The 11,572-nt window shown below is 47.7% G+C and overlaps 1 protein-coding gene across 2 annotated transcripts in view; it reads left to right on the top strand.

Moving 5' to 3' along the window:
• Window positions 1-1,697: 1,697 nt before the first annotated feature.
• ADISSP (adipose secreted signaling protein) overlaps window positions 1,698-11,572 on the top strand; it is a 68,002-nt gene continuing 58,127 nt past the window's right edge. For both annotated transcript variants that reach the window (XR_014501881.1, XM_083398827.1), the window contains exon 1: window positions 1,698-1,832. The gene's annotated coding sequence lies outside the window, so the exon portion shown is untranslated. The remainder of the gene's footprint in view (window positions 1,833-11,572) is intronic.

Below are 11,572 nucleotides of genomic sequence, written 5' to 3'. Positions count from 1 at the left end.
TTATTCCTAATAATAATAATAATAATAATAATAATTTATTATTTATACCCCACCCATCTGGCTGTGTTTTCCACAGGGCGGCTACCACTACTGAGAAGGCCCTCTGCCTGGTTCCCTGTAACAGAAGGCCCTCGGCGCTGGACCTGAGTGTCCGGGAAGAATGATGGAGGTGGAGATGTCATGCGGTCTCAGCGGCCGCTCCCAGTCACTAGTCTAGCTGCCGCATTCTGGATTAGTTGCAGTTTCCGGGTCACCTTCAAAGGTATCCCCACATGGAGCGCATTGCAGTAGTCCAAGTGAGAGATAACTAGAGCATGCACCACTCTGTAGAGACAGTCCGTGGGCAGGTAGGGTCTCATCCTGCGTACCAGATAGAGCTGGTAAACAGCTGCCCTGGACACCGAATTGACCTGCGCCTCCATGGACAGCTGTGAGTCCAGAATGACTCCCAGGCTGCGCACCTGGTCCTTCAGGGGCACCTCTGCTGGTTCTTAGGTCTTGCTTCCCATAGCTCAATTGGTTAGAGTGTGATGCTTACAGTGCTAAGGTTGCAAGTTTAGCTGCTGGAATGATGTGTATGGAGCGGGGGGAGGCATGCATTTTGTGTTTACATCTTATATTTTTATGCTGTGAACCATTCTGAGATCTATGGAAGAAGGGCAATATGCAGATTTATTAAATGATGAAGATGATAGCAATAATAATAACAAACAGTGGCTTTTTTTCCTGGAAAAAAGGTGGGGGAACTCACCGCAAAGTTCGTGCAGCGGCGAAATGTGTGATGAATACACACAAGCAGACAACGATCTGGATTAGAAATGGCCACCATGTACTTTATTGATTAGATATAGTAGGGCCTTTTCAGTACTGGCCCCGACGTGGTGGAACGCTCTGTCACAAGAGACTAGGGCTTTGCGGGACTTGACATCTTTCCACAGGGCCTGCAAGACAGAGCTGTTCTGCCTGGCCTTTGGTTTGGACTTCAGTCTGACCCTTCTGTTTCCCTCCCCTTATGGTCTTGGATTTATCGGCTACTTTTAAAATGAGGCTGCATTTTAAATGGCATTTTAACCTGTATTTTAAATTGGGGTTGTTGTTTTTTCTTTTCTATTTCTATTATGTTTTTACTGTGATTTTATTGGTGTTAGCCTTCCTGAGCCTGGCTCTGGCAGAGGAGGGCGGGATATAAATAAAATTTATTATTATTATTATTATTATTATTATTAGTGGATTTTTGGCTCGGGCATTGGGTGCATATCCTGTTCCAGCCCCTCCGGGTGCTGGTGGAGGAATTAATTATTTAATTTAGGAAAGGCAAGGGAACTCACTTCCCCCATGTTCCTGCGCAAACAACTCCTGCCCCCGATAATAAATATACAAATATATATATATACGCTCCCGGCCGGCAAGTCAACGGGGAAAAGAGCCAGGGGTTGTTGCGCTGTATTGCCCTTTTGGCATCCCGTGCGCTCCATTCCCACGTGCAGCCACACCCGCGCACTGCAACATTTCCCGCCTTTGCCATTGGCCGAGCCTTTCCCGCCTCGGCCCCGCCCCGCGTTCTAAAGGGCGTTCCGCCCCGCCCACGCCCCCCCCCCCCGCCCCGCCGTTCCTCCGGGCCCCGCCTCCGCCGCCCCGTTCCCCCGCCCGCCATTGGCCGAAGGGCCTCCCTGCTGCAGCCAATCGGGAGGAGCCTCGCCCTCTTTGTTGCCCGGGCCAATGAGCGGCGGCGAGGGCGGGGCGTCTCCGAGCTCGGGTTCTCCGGGTGGGAGAGAGGCTCGAGCAGGAAGGACGCGGCCGGCCACGCTGCTGACCCCTCCGCCGCGCCAGCCGTGAGTGCACCCAACCCCTTCCTCCCCCTTGCTCGCCCCCGGTCGCATTCACACGTTCAGCTGCCTTGGATCGCGAGCGGTCACGTGTCTGCTCATTCACACGTTCATCTTCCTTGGATCGCGAGCGTTCACGTGTCTGCGCTGTTAAGGGGTAACGGTAGCAATAAGCGTCTGGGGAAAGGGTCTCTGCCCCGCAGGAGTTTGCAGTCAAAGTTTGATTTGTGGTGGGGTTTTTTTTTGGGGGGGGTTGAGTGTCAAGGCTCAGGCGCGACCCGACAGCAGCCACGTGCTTCAGAGGACCCTGGTCTCATTTTGTCTATACAAGGTTTTGTGTGTGTGTTTTAATTATAAAGGGAGGGGGATGACTAGGTCGGATCCTGCTAGCGCCTGCCGTTGTGATTCCTCCTTTCTCTAGCTCTCTGCCCCGTGCTTCTTAATGCAGCTTTAAGCCTCTATATTTATGCTATTGTTATTACTACTATTTGAACTGATTTTAGAATGAAATGATTTTAGAATCTTGTATTATTTTACTGTTGTTAGCCGCTCTGAGCCCGGCTTTGACTGGGGAAGGCGGGATATACATTATTATTATTATTATTATTATTACTAGTTTTTTTTCCTCCGGGGGTACACGTACTCCTAAACATTTTGTGAATCTTTGTACTTACCGGTATGTCTATTTACTGAATTTATTTTTCCCGATTTGAACTATAAAATGGTGATTTTATGAGAGTACCCCTAAACCTTTTTTTTTATAGGAAAAAAAAGCACTGACTATTACTATTATTAATTTGTTTATTACCTGCTCTTTGCCCTAAGGTTCCAGGGCAGGCTGCAGTACACCTCTCTCCCTCTCACCTGCTGTCAGGCTTGTTTTGTTTGTTTTCTTTTTAAGCTAGAAAGCTATGCTGCTCTCTGGCGCTCCCCCAAGCCTTCCTTCCTTTGTTAAATGGATGCTTTGCCTTCTCCACGCAGATGCATCCAAGGTGCCTCTCCACAATTGTGGGAAGATTGTGAGCTTTCGCAAGCGGGTCCTGCGTTAAACTGAGCAGTCTTCTGGGTACCACAGCACCCTTTGTGATTGCACTAGACATCTAAAGGCAGCCCTGTTTGTTTTGTTTAGTTTAGTCGTTCAGTTGTGTCCGCCTCTTGGTGACCCCCTGGACCAGAGCACGCCAGGCACTCCTGTCTTCCACCGCCTCCCACAATTTGGTCAGACTCATGCTGGTAGCTTCGAGAACACTGTCCCACCATCTCGTCCTCTGTTGTCCCCTTTTCCTTGTGCCCTCCATCTTTCCCAACATCAGGGTCTTCTCCAGGGAGGCTTCTCTTCTCATGAGGTGGCCAAAAGTATTGGAGCCTCAGCTTCAGGATCTGTCCTTCCAGTGAGCACTCAGGGCTGATTTCCTTCAGAATGGAGAGGTTGGATCTTCTTGCAGTCCATGGAACTCTCAGGAGTCTCCTCCAGCACCAGAATTCAAAAGCATCCATTCTTCGGCGATCAGCCTTCTTGATGGTCCAGCTCTCACTTCCATACATCACTACTGGGAAAACCATAGCTTGAACTATATGGACCTTTGTTGGCAAGGTGATCTCTGCTTTTTAAGATGCTGTCTAGGTTTGTCATTGCTTTTCTCCCAAGAAGCAGGCGTCTTTTAATTTCGTGGCTGCTGTCACCATCTGCAGTGATCATGGAGCCCAAGAAAGTAAAATCTCTCACTGCCTCCATTTCTTCCCCTTCAATTTGCCAGGAGGTGATGGGACAGGTGGCCATGATCTTCGTGTGTTTTTTTGATGTTGTGCTACAAACCATATTTTGCGCTTTCACCCTCATTAAAAGGTTCTTTAATTCCTCCACACTTTCTGCCATCAAGGTTGTGTCATCTGCATATCTGAGGTTGTTGATGCATTACTGTATTTTAATATTTTGTTGAAAGCCGCCCAGAGTGGCTGGGGAAGCCCAGCCAGATGGGCGGGGTATAAATAATACCGTAAATTATTATAATATTATTATTACTAGTGGTAGCGTATGTCCTTCCGGGGAGCATTCAGGGCTGATTTCCTTCAGAATGGATAGGTTTGATCTTCTTGCAGTCCATGGGACTCTCAAGAGTCTCCTCCAGCACCATGATTGGGGTAAAAATACCCAAATAACACTGATAGATGATTTTATTTACCCAGAACAATGCCTAGACAAAGAATGGATTCCTCCTCCCTTTGACACCCCCCGGGGGCAAGATCACCAAAACCCTCATGTGCACCCTCGACCACTTTGATCAGTGGAAATGGCACACCTCCAGGTGCTACATAATGCCCGCTCCGTATTTGTAAGCACTCAGCCATTTAGCAGCGCATAAACTTTGGAACTCCCTGCCAATTGAGATCAAGTTGGTGACTTCACTGTACTCTTTTCGGTGCCTGCTAACAAACATTCTTATTTAGACAAGCCTGTCCAGACGCTTAGAAAGTTGAGGGAATTTTAATCTGTTTTAGTACTGTTAACTTTTGTATGTTTTAAAGTAGGGTTGCCAATTCGTCTTGATTTCAGTGTTTTATACAGTGGAACCTCGGTTTTCAAATGTAATCCGTTCTTAAAGCCTGTTCAACTTCCAAAACGTTCGAAAACCGAGGATCAAAGGGCTGTCAGCAAGTCCAATGGGGGAAATTGAGAAACGAGCCTCGGAAGCCGTTCAACTTCCGAGGCGCGTTCGAAAATAGAAGCGTTCACTTCTGGGTTTTCGGCGTTTGCCTTCTGAAACGTTTGGTATCCGAGACGTTTGAAAACCAAGGTTTGACTGTATTTTGTAAACACCAGAGTGTTTTGTTTTGTTTACAGTCAAGCGGCATATGAATATTATTAAATTAAATAAATAAACATGCAATCTTTCGCCAAAGGTGAGCCAGTTGTGTGATCTCTATAGATGACCAGGTGGGGTGACCTGACCCACAGTGAATACAAAGCAGAGCAGTGTAGAGTAGGGTTTTTGTTTTGCTTTTTTGGGTTTTTCTTTAGTGCAGTGTATAGTTAATTGCAGGGGTTTGGACTAGATGATCCTTGATGTCCCTTCCAACTCTACAATACTCTGATCCTCTAATTTTTCTGACCCTCTAATTCCCCCACTTCTCCAGCTGTTCTATCAACACTTCCTGATACCTGCCTTATTCTGTGTTTACCACTTGTTCCCAGTTTTCCTGTCCAGACCCGAGCGACGTGGGGCAGTTCGTATGTGAGGGTAGGAGTCGTCCTTTCCTCTGTGTGTGAAAAATAATCTTATCTACGTTGCCTGCAGAGCATTCCCCCCCCCCCCCCCGAGGGGCTGGGGTCACTCCTGTTTCTGCATAGCTCTGTGTGTCCATCCCAGCTTTGTAACTATATCCACAAGGTCATGTATACCAGACTTGGCTGCCGTCCAGATCTGGTTAACGCCGTCTCTTTATGTCGCCGAACATCTTTTTCCTTCCCTGATTGTGTTACAAAACTCCTGTTAGATTTGGCCCAGAGACAAGCGATTGGTTTGAAGAGAGCTGAAAGCGGTTCGAAAGAGAGGGAGCTTTCCCCACGATGTGTAGACACACTTACAGTGGTACCTCTGGATTTGAATGGCATCTGTTCCGGAGCCCCGTTCACACCCAGAAGCGAACGCAACTCGCGTCCGCGGGTCACGATTCGTTGCGCATTCGCATGATGTCATTTTGACCATCTGCACATGCACGAGCAGCGAAACCCGGACGTAATGCACTCCATTACCCGAGGTATGACTGTACAATCATAGAATGGGAGAGTTGGGGTACCAACCCCCTGTTGGGGTACCAACCCCCTGCAATGCACTGTCAAATGGCTCTTGCCTTCCTGATGCTCAATCAGAATCTCCTTCCTGGTCATTGGAATCCACCTGACTGCTCCATCTTTCACGCAACAACCCTTTAGATATTTGAAGATGGCTCTCCCATCTCTTCGTCATATCTTCTCTTCTCCAGCTCCCTCGACCGTTCTTCATCAGGCCTGATATAACGGTAGAATTCTACAGGATGGGGTCTTCGTGTGGGAAAACGGTCCAGATCCAAGGATCCCCAAAGGGTGGAGATGTCAGGCATCATCTTGGCACCCAGGCATCGTCACTTGGTCACAAAATGCGCCTGGCGCCTGGCTAATTTCAAACACTGCTTGCTGGTTGTGTTTGTGCGTGTATACATTCATACCTCATGTTACGTCCACTTCATGTTACGTTCTTTCAGGTTACGTCCTGCGGCAACTCCGAAGTACTGGAAAGGGTTACTTTCGGGTTTTGCCACTCGCGCATGCGCAGAAGTGCAAAATGACATCATGCGCAGAAGCGGCGAATTGCAACCCGTGTGTGCGCAGATGCGCCACTGCAGGTTGTGTTCTTTTAATGTTGCGAACGGGCCTCTGGAATGGATCCCGTTCGCAACCAGAGGTACCACTGTACTTATATATGACATACTGTTACATGCATATTTTTGGAAATAAAGTTGGGCCCAGTTAGACATGGTGGTTTCTCCCTCGCCTTCTCTCTCTGCTGGAATATCATAGTTCTGGCATCGCTAGGCGTGATCTCTTGATCACATAGAGCGGCCTTCTTTCCCTCTACGCTAAGAGCCTGGCAAACAGCGACGGTCAGTTCCCCTTCTCTCTTGCAGAAGGATAAATCTGGGGACTTCAGTTTTAAAACTGATGGTGAGGGCCGTTCGTCAGTGGAAGCAGCTCCCTCATAGAGTTGTGGAGGTTTTTAAGCAGAGGTTGGAAGGCCACCCGCCAGGGATCCTTTAGCAGTGACGCTGCAGAGGGTTGGGCTGGATGACCCCTGGGGTTCCCTTCCAACCCTAGGTATCTATAAGCTTTCTTCTGAGCTCTTTCGCCTGACTCCAGGGGTGTGGGAATGGCTCACCTTAACCAGCACAGCCACCTTGGGTAGGGACAGAGGATGCGGTGTGTGTGTGTGCTGCATGAACCCTAAGGGGCAGTGGTGGTGTAGTGGTTAGAGTGTCTGGCTAGGATGTGGGAGAGCTGGGTTCGAATCCCTACTTGGCCGTGAAGCCTTTGGTAATCCTCACAGAACTCTAGCCCAATGGTTGCCATTAATTTGATTTTGAACTGATTTTAAAATGAATTGATTTTAGAATGCTGTGTTACTTTTATTGTTGTTAACCTCTCTGAGCCCGGCTTTGGCTGGGGAGGGCGGGATATAAATAAATTTTTATTTTTATTTATTATTAAGCTCACTGGGTGACCTTGGGCCAAGTCGCTGCCTCTCAACCTGAGGATTAAATATGAGAGGGGACACCCTGTACCCCACGTTGAGCTCCTATGAGGAGAAGTTGGGATAGAAACGGAATAAAATAAATAAACACACTCCAGGTGCCCAGCTTTCTTTTTTAAGGGCAGGTCTTTAGCGTTTGTGATACCTAAAACGTCCAGACCCTGGGTGGTTAATTGGCACCTGTCTTTCTTGAGAGACAATGGAGTTTGCCTCCGGGGGTCAAATCAAACCCCTGCATTAGCAGCACCGAAGTGACCTTTCCATGGTATTTACAGGTATACTGTATCTCAACAGGGAGGCTTTGTGTTGTTGTGGTTGTTGTGGCTAATAACCATTGATAGATTTCCTTGTCCAGGAAGCTAGCTTCTTCTGCCTCTTCTTCCTTTAAATTCGCCAAAGCGGCTGGTTTTTGCCCCTTCGCGTCCTGGTGGGTCCCGGACACCGTCCACCATGGGCTTCTGCCAACACAGAAAAGGGAAGGGTGGGAGATCTTGCAATCAGAGTGCGCCCTATGCAGGCGAGGGTGTGCCAGGGTGGGCAAGATGCCAGCTTCTGCAGCCGATGAGCCTGCTGCCAGCCGGTTGTTGCTGATGTTGCCTTTGTCCTCTTCTCCTCCTGAATCTTCGCCGGAGATCTGGCTGGGATGCCTTCGCCCAAGAGCTGAGCCAAACATTGGCTTTAATTTATTTTAAAGGTAAACAAACCCGGTTTCCCCTCCTTGCCAGGCTCTCTCTGTTCGCCTCTGGAATTTTTATTCTCCACCGGGGAACAGCCCAGAATGCGCTGGCTGCTAAAGAGGGAATCGCCGTCGGAGGCAAGAACAAACGTATTTGCAAGAGGAGCAAGGGGTCTGTGCACCGCCAGCGCTTTCTGGGCGTGAAATTTCTGTCTAGCTCACACGAGAAATCTGTGTTCTGGGAGTCATAGAAGGGTAGAGTCGGAAGGGACACCAAGGGTCATCTAGCCCTACAAAATTTACTATATTTTTCGCTCCATAAGACGCAACTAGTTTTTAGAGGAGGAAAACATATTCTGAATGAAACAGTGGGTGTATGATTGTGGTGGTTCATGCTGTGGCCACAGACATGATATGTGATTTGACGGTGAGTTTGGGGTAGCCCAATGCAAAAATCCTGAGGATACACGTGGATCAGTGCTTTGTAACCACGTTTTTGCGCCATTGCGGCCCCACGAAACAGTGGATGCGTGATTTTTTTGGTGCAGGCTGTAGCCATGGACATACAATGTGATCTGATGGTGAATTTGGGGTGACCCAATTCAAAAATCCTGAGATTCCATGTGCTTTTACCTCCCACCTCCCAGGCAGCCTCCTTTATCGCTAGCGTTCCTTATCTCCCTCCTGATCGCTTGCCGATTACTGGTTCCTTTCAACACCCCCTTCCCTCTTGTTTGCCTTAGCGTCTTTTCCTTAGCTGGCACTGTTTTTTGCTCCTCCTTTTCTTCTAATTTCTCTCCTCATTGCTTTAGTCTTCCTGTCTCCTCTCCTTGCAAGTTCGCTGTCTTTACCTCCCCCCTCCCAGGCAGCCTTCTTTATTGCTAACGTCCCTTATCTCCCTCCCAATCACTTGCTGATCAGCTGCTCAGCGGCTTCATTTCAACATCCCCTTCCCTCTTTCTTAAAAAAAACACCATGATCTGCTTTTCGCCCCTGGGCAATTTGGCTCCAGGGACTACGCATTCGCTCCATAAAACACACAGACATTTCCCCTTACTTTTTAGGAGGAAAAAAGGTGTGTTTTATGGAGCAAAAAATACGGTAGTCACATAGAAAGTGGACATGATAGTGTTTGTAATTGACTCCATGGGAAGTCTGCCTCTGAATCGAGCCAGGGAGTCTATATCCATCAGGCCTGCTGGGATCAGTTGTGACTCCTGCATTTAAGGGGGGTGGACTAGATGACCCTCGGGATACCTTCCAGCGCTGCAGTTTTAGGACCAGTGTCCCACCTGTCAGTTTCATACAATCATAGAATTGTTGGAAGGGGCCATAAGGATCATCTCGCCCAACCCCCTTAGGACCCCTTTGCCCGATGTGGTTCTCAAATCCACAACCCTGAGATTAAGGGTCTTAGGCTCTACCAACTGAGCCAGGGGTCAGCAAACTTTTTCAGCAGGGGGCCGGTCCGCCGTCCCTCAGAGCTTGTGGGGGGCCGGACTATATTTTGAAAAAAATAATGAACCAATTCCTATACCCCACAAATAACCCAGAGATGCATTTTAAATAAAGGGACACATTCTACTCATGTAAAAACACGCTGATTCCTGGACCGTGTGCGGGCCAGATTCAGAAGGCGATTGGGCTGGATCCGGCCCCTGGGCCTTAGTTGGCCTACCCATGGACTGAGCCATCAAGGTTTGATGGTTAATAGCTAAAATTCCTGCTCCTTGTCCTTCCCAGCCTCCAGCGTCAAAAACAACAGCCTGTGTGCAAGGGGAGGACATTAAAACTAGATCATTTTTATAGGAAACCTTTCCCCCCCCTCGGTGACTTAGTTGAAGAGCTGAAAGCAGATTAACCTCCTTTTTCTTTCTGTGCCGAATAAATGGAGCAGGTCCTGCTCATTTTAGGGTTTGCTCCGTCCGCAGAGCTTGGCACTTGCCTCGCCTCTATCTCGGCTGAGTTCTAGAGGCATCCGAGGGTGTGGACTTCCATCATCATCATCAAACCTTTATTGGCATCACTTACAAACATTCAGAATAAATAGGCCAATGCAATCTTGTCGCCATTTCAACAGTACAGTCATTTGCCAAAGGGAAGAAGAGGCGAGCGATCTATTTCACCTCTGTGGGTCTCCAGCAAGGGCTGGGTCCTGTAGCGTACTTGGGTGGCAGAAAATCAAATAGAGGAACTTGGCTACTGCCTTGGTGAGCTCCTGGTCTCTCCCCTGTAATAAGAAGCGTATAACCTCTGTCTCTGATTTCCATGTTGGGATACATAGGTGGGTCTAAGAATTGTTGGTGGAGATCATAATATATTTTACATTTATTTATTATTTAAATACATTTTTATTGATTTTTTTTTTTAACATAACGGTTCCCACAGTCATACAACATATCTTCTCATCTTATACAATGTTTTAGACTTCCGTCAACACCTTTGATGATTTCCTGTTCTTTATCAGTTATTCTGCATTTCTTAATTTCTATACAGTGGTACCTTGCAAGACGAATGCCTCGGAAGACGAAAAACTCGCAAGACGAAAGAGTTTTTCGTTTTCTGAGTTGCTTCGCAAGACGGATTTCCCTATGGGCTTGCTTCGCAAGACGAAACGTCTTGCGCTTTTTTTTAAAACCGCCAATGCATTCCTATGGGAAACTGTCAATACACAGTGGTGCTTCGCAAGACGAAAAAATTCACAAGACGAAAAAACTCGCAGAACAAATTAATCTTGTCTTGCGAGGCACCACTGTATTACATTTAATTGTCCGTAACTATAATTCTCTTCATAGTCTTTCTTGCAGTATTTCAAATAATCCACCTTACAGAACTTCTTGCAGTCCTACTAGCGTAATCTGTTCATCACGATTACTTTCCAAATAGTTCATATATTTACTCCAGTCCTCTAAGAATCTCTGAACCCACAGGTTTCAAATCCTTCCTGTTAATTTGTCTAATTCTGCATAGTCAATCAACTTCATCCTCCATTCTTCTTTCGTCGGTAATTCTTCTTGTTTCCAAATATATTTTACAGTTAAGGACCATGTGAGCTAGAGTTTCCACCGGGTGGGCATCACATGGGCAGATCGTGTCTCCTTCTGCCATCCCCGCAAACCTACCCCAAAGGAGGTTAGAAGGATTATAATTGAACCTTGTTGTTTAGTTGTTTAGTCGTGTCTGACTCTTCGTGACCCCGTGGACCAGAGCACGCTAGGCACTCCTGTCTTCCACTGCCTCCCGCAGCTTGGTCAAACTCATGTTCGTAACTTCGAGAACATTGTCCAACCTTCTCGTCCTCTGTCGTCCCCTTACCAAGGTTCATGGTTCTTACATTCCAGGTTCCTATGCAATATTTTTCTTTACAGCATTGGACTTCCCTATCGCTTCCAGGCATATCCGCAACTGAGCGTCCTTTCGGCTTTGGCCCAGCCCCTTCATCAGCTCTGAATCTACTTGTACTTGTCCTCTGCTCTTCCTCAGTAGCATGTTGGACGCCTTCCGACCTGAGGGGCTCATCTTCCAGCGTCATAACTTTCATATGCCTGTTGTCTTTGTCCATGGAGTTTTCTTGGCAGGGATACTGGAGTGGCTTGCCAGTTCCTCCTCCAGGTGGATCACGTTTGGTCAAAACTCTCCACTATGACCTGTCCATCTTGGGTGGCCCTGCATGGCATAGCTCATAGCTTCTCTGAGTTATTCAAGCCCCTTCGCCATGGCAAGGCAGTGATCCATGAAGGAGACAATTGAACCTAGCCAGCCAAAAAGCCCTTCTTTCTTGTGGG

The sequence above is a fragment of the Podarcis tiliguerta genome (assembly GCF_965153285.1).
Source record: "Podarcis tiliguerta genome assembly, chromosome: 9".
NCBI lineage: Eukaryota > Metazoa > Chordata > Lepidosauria > Squamata > Lacertidae > Podarcis > Podarcis tiliguerta.
The sequence above is the reverse complement of the archived record's forward strand: the minus strand, read 5'-3'. Positions and strand labels throughout refer to the sequence as shown.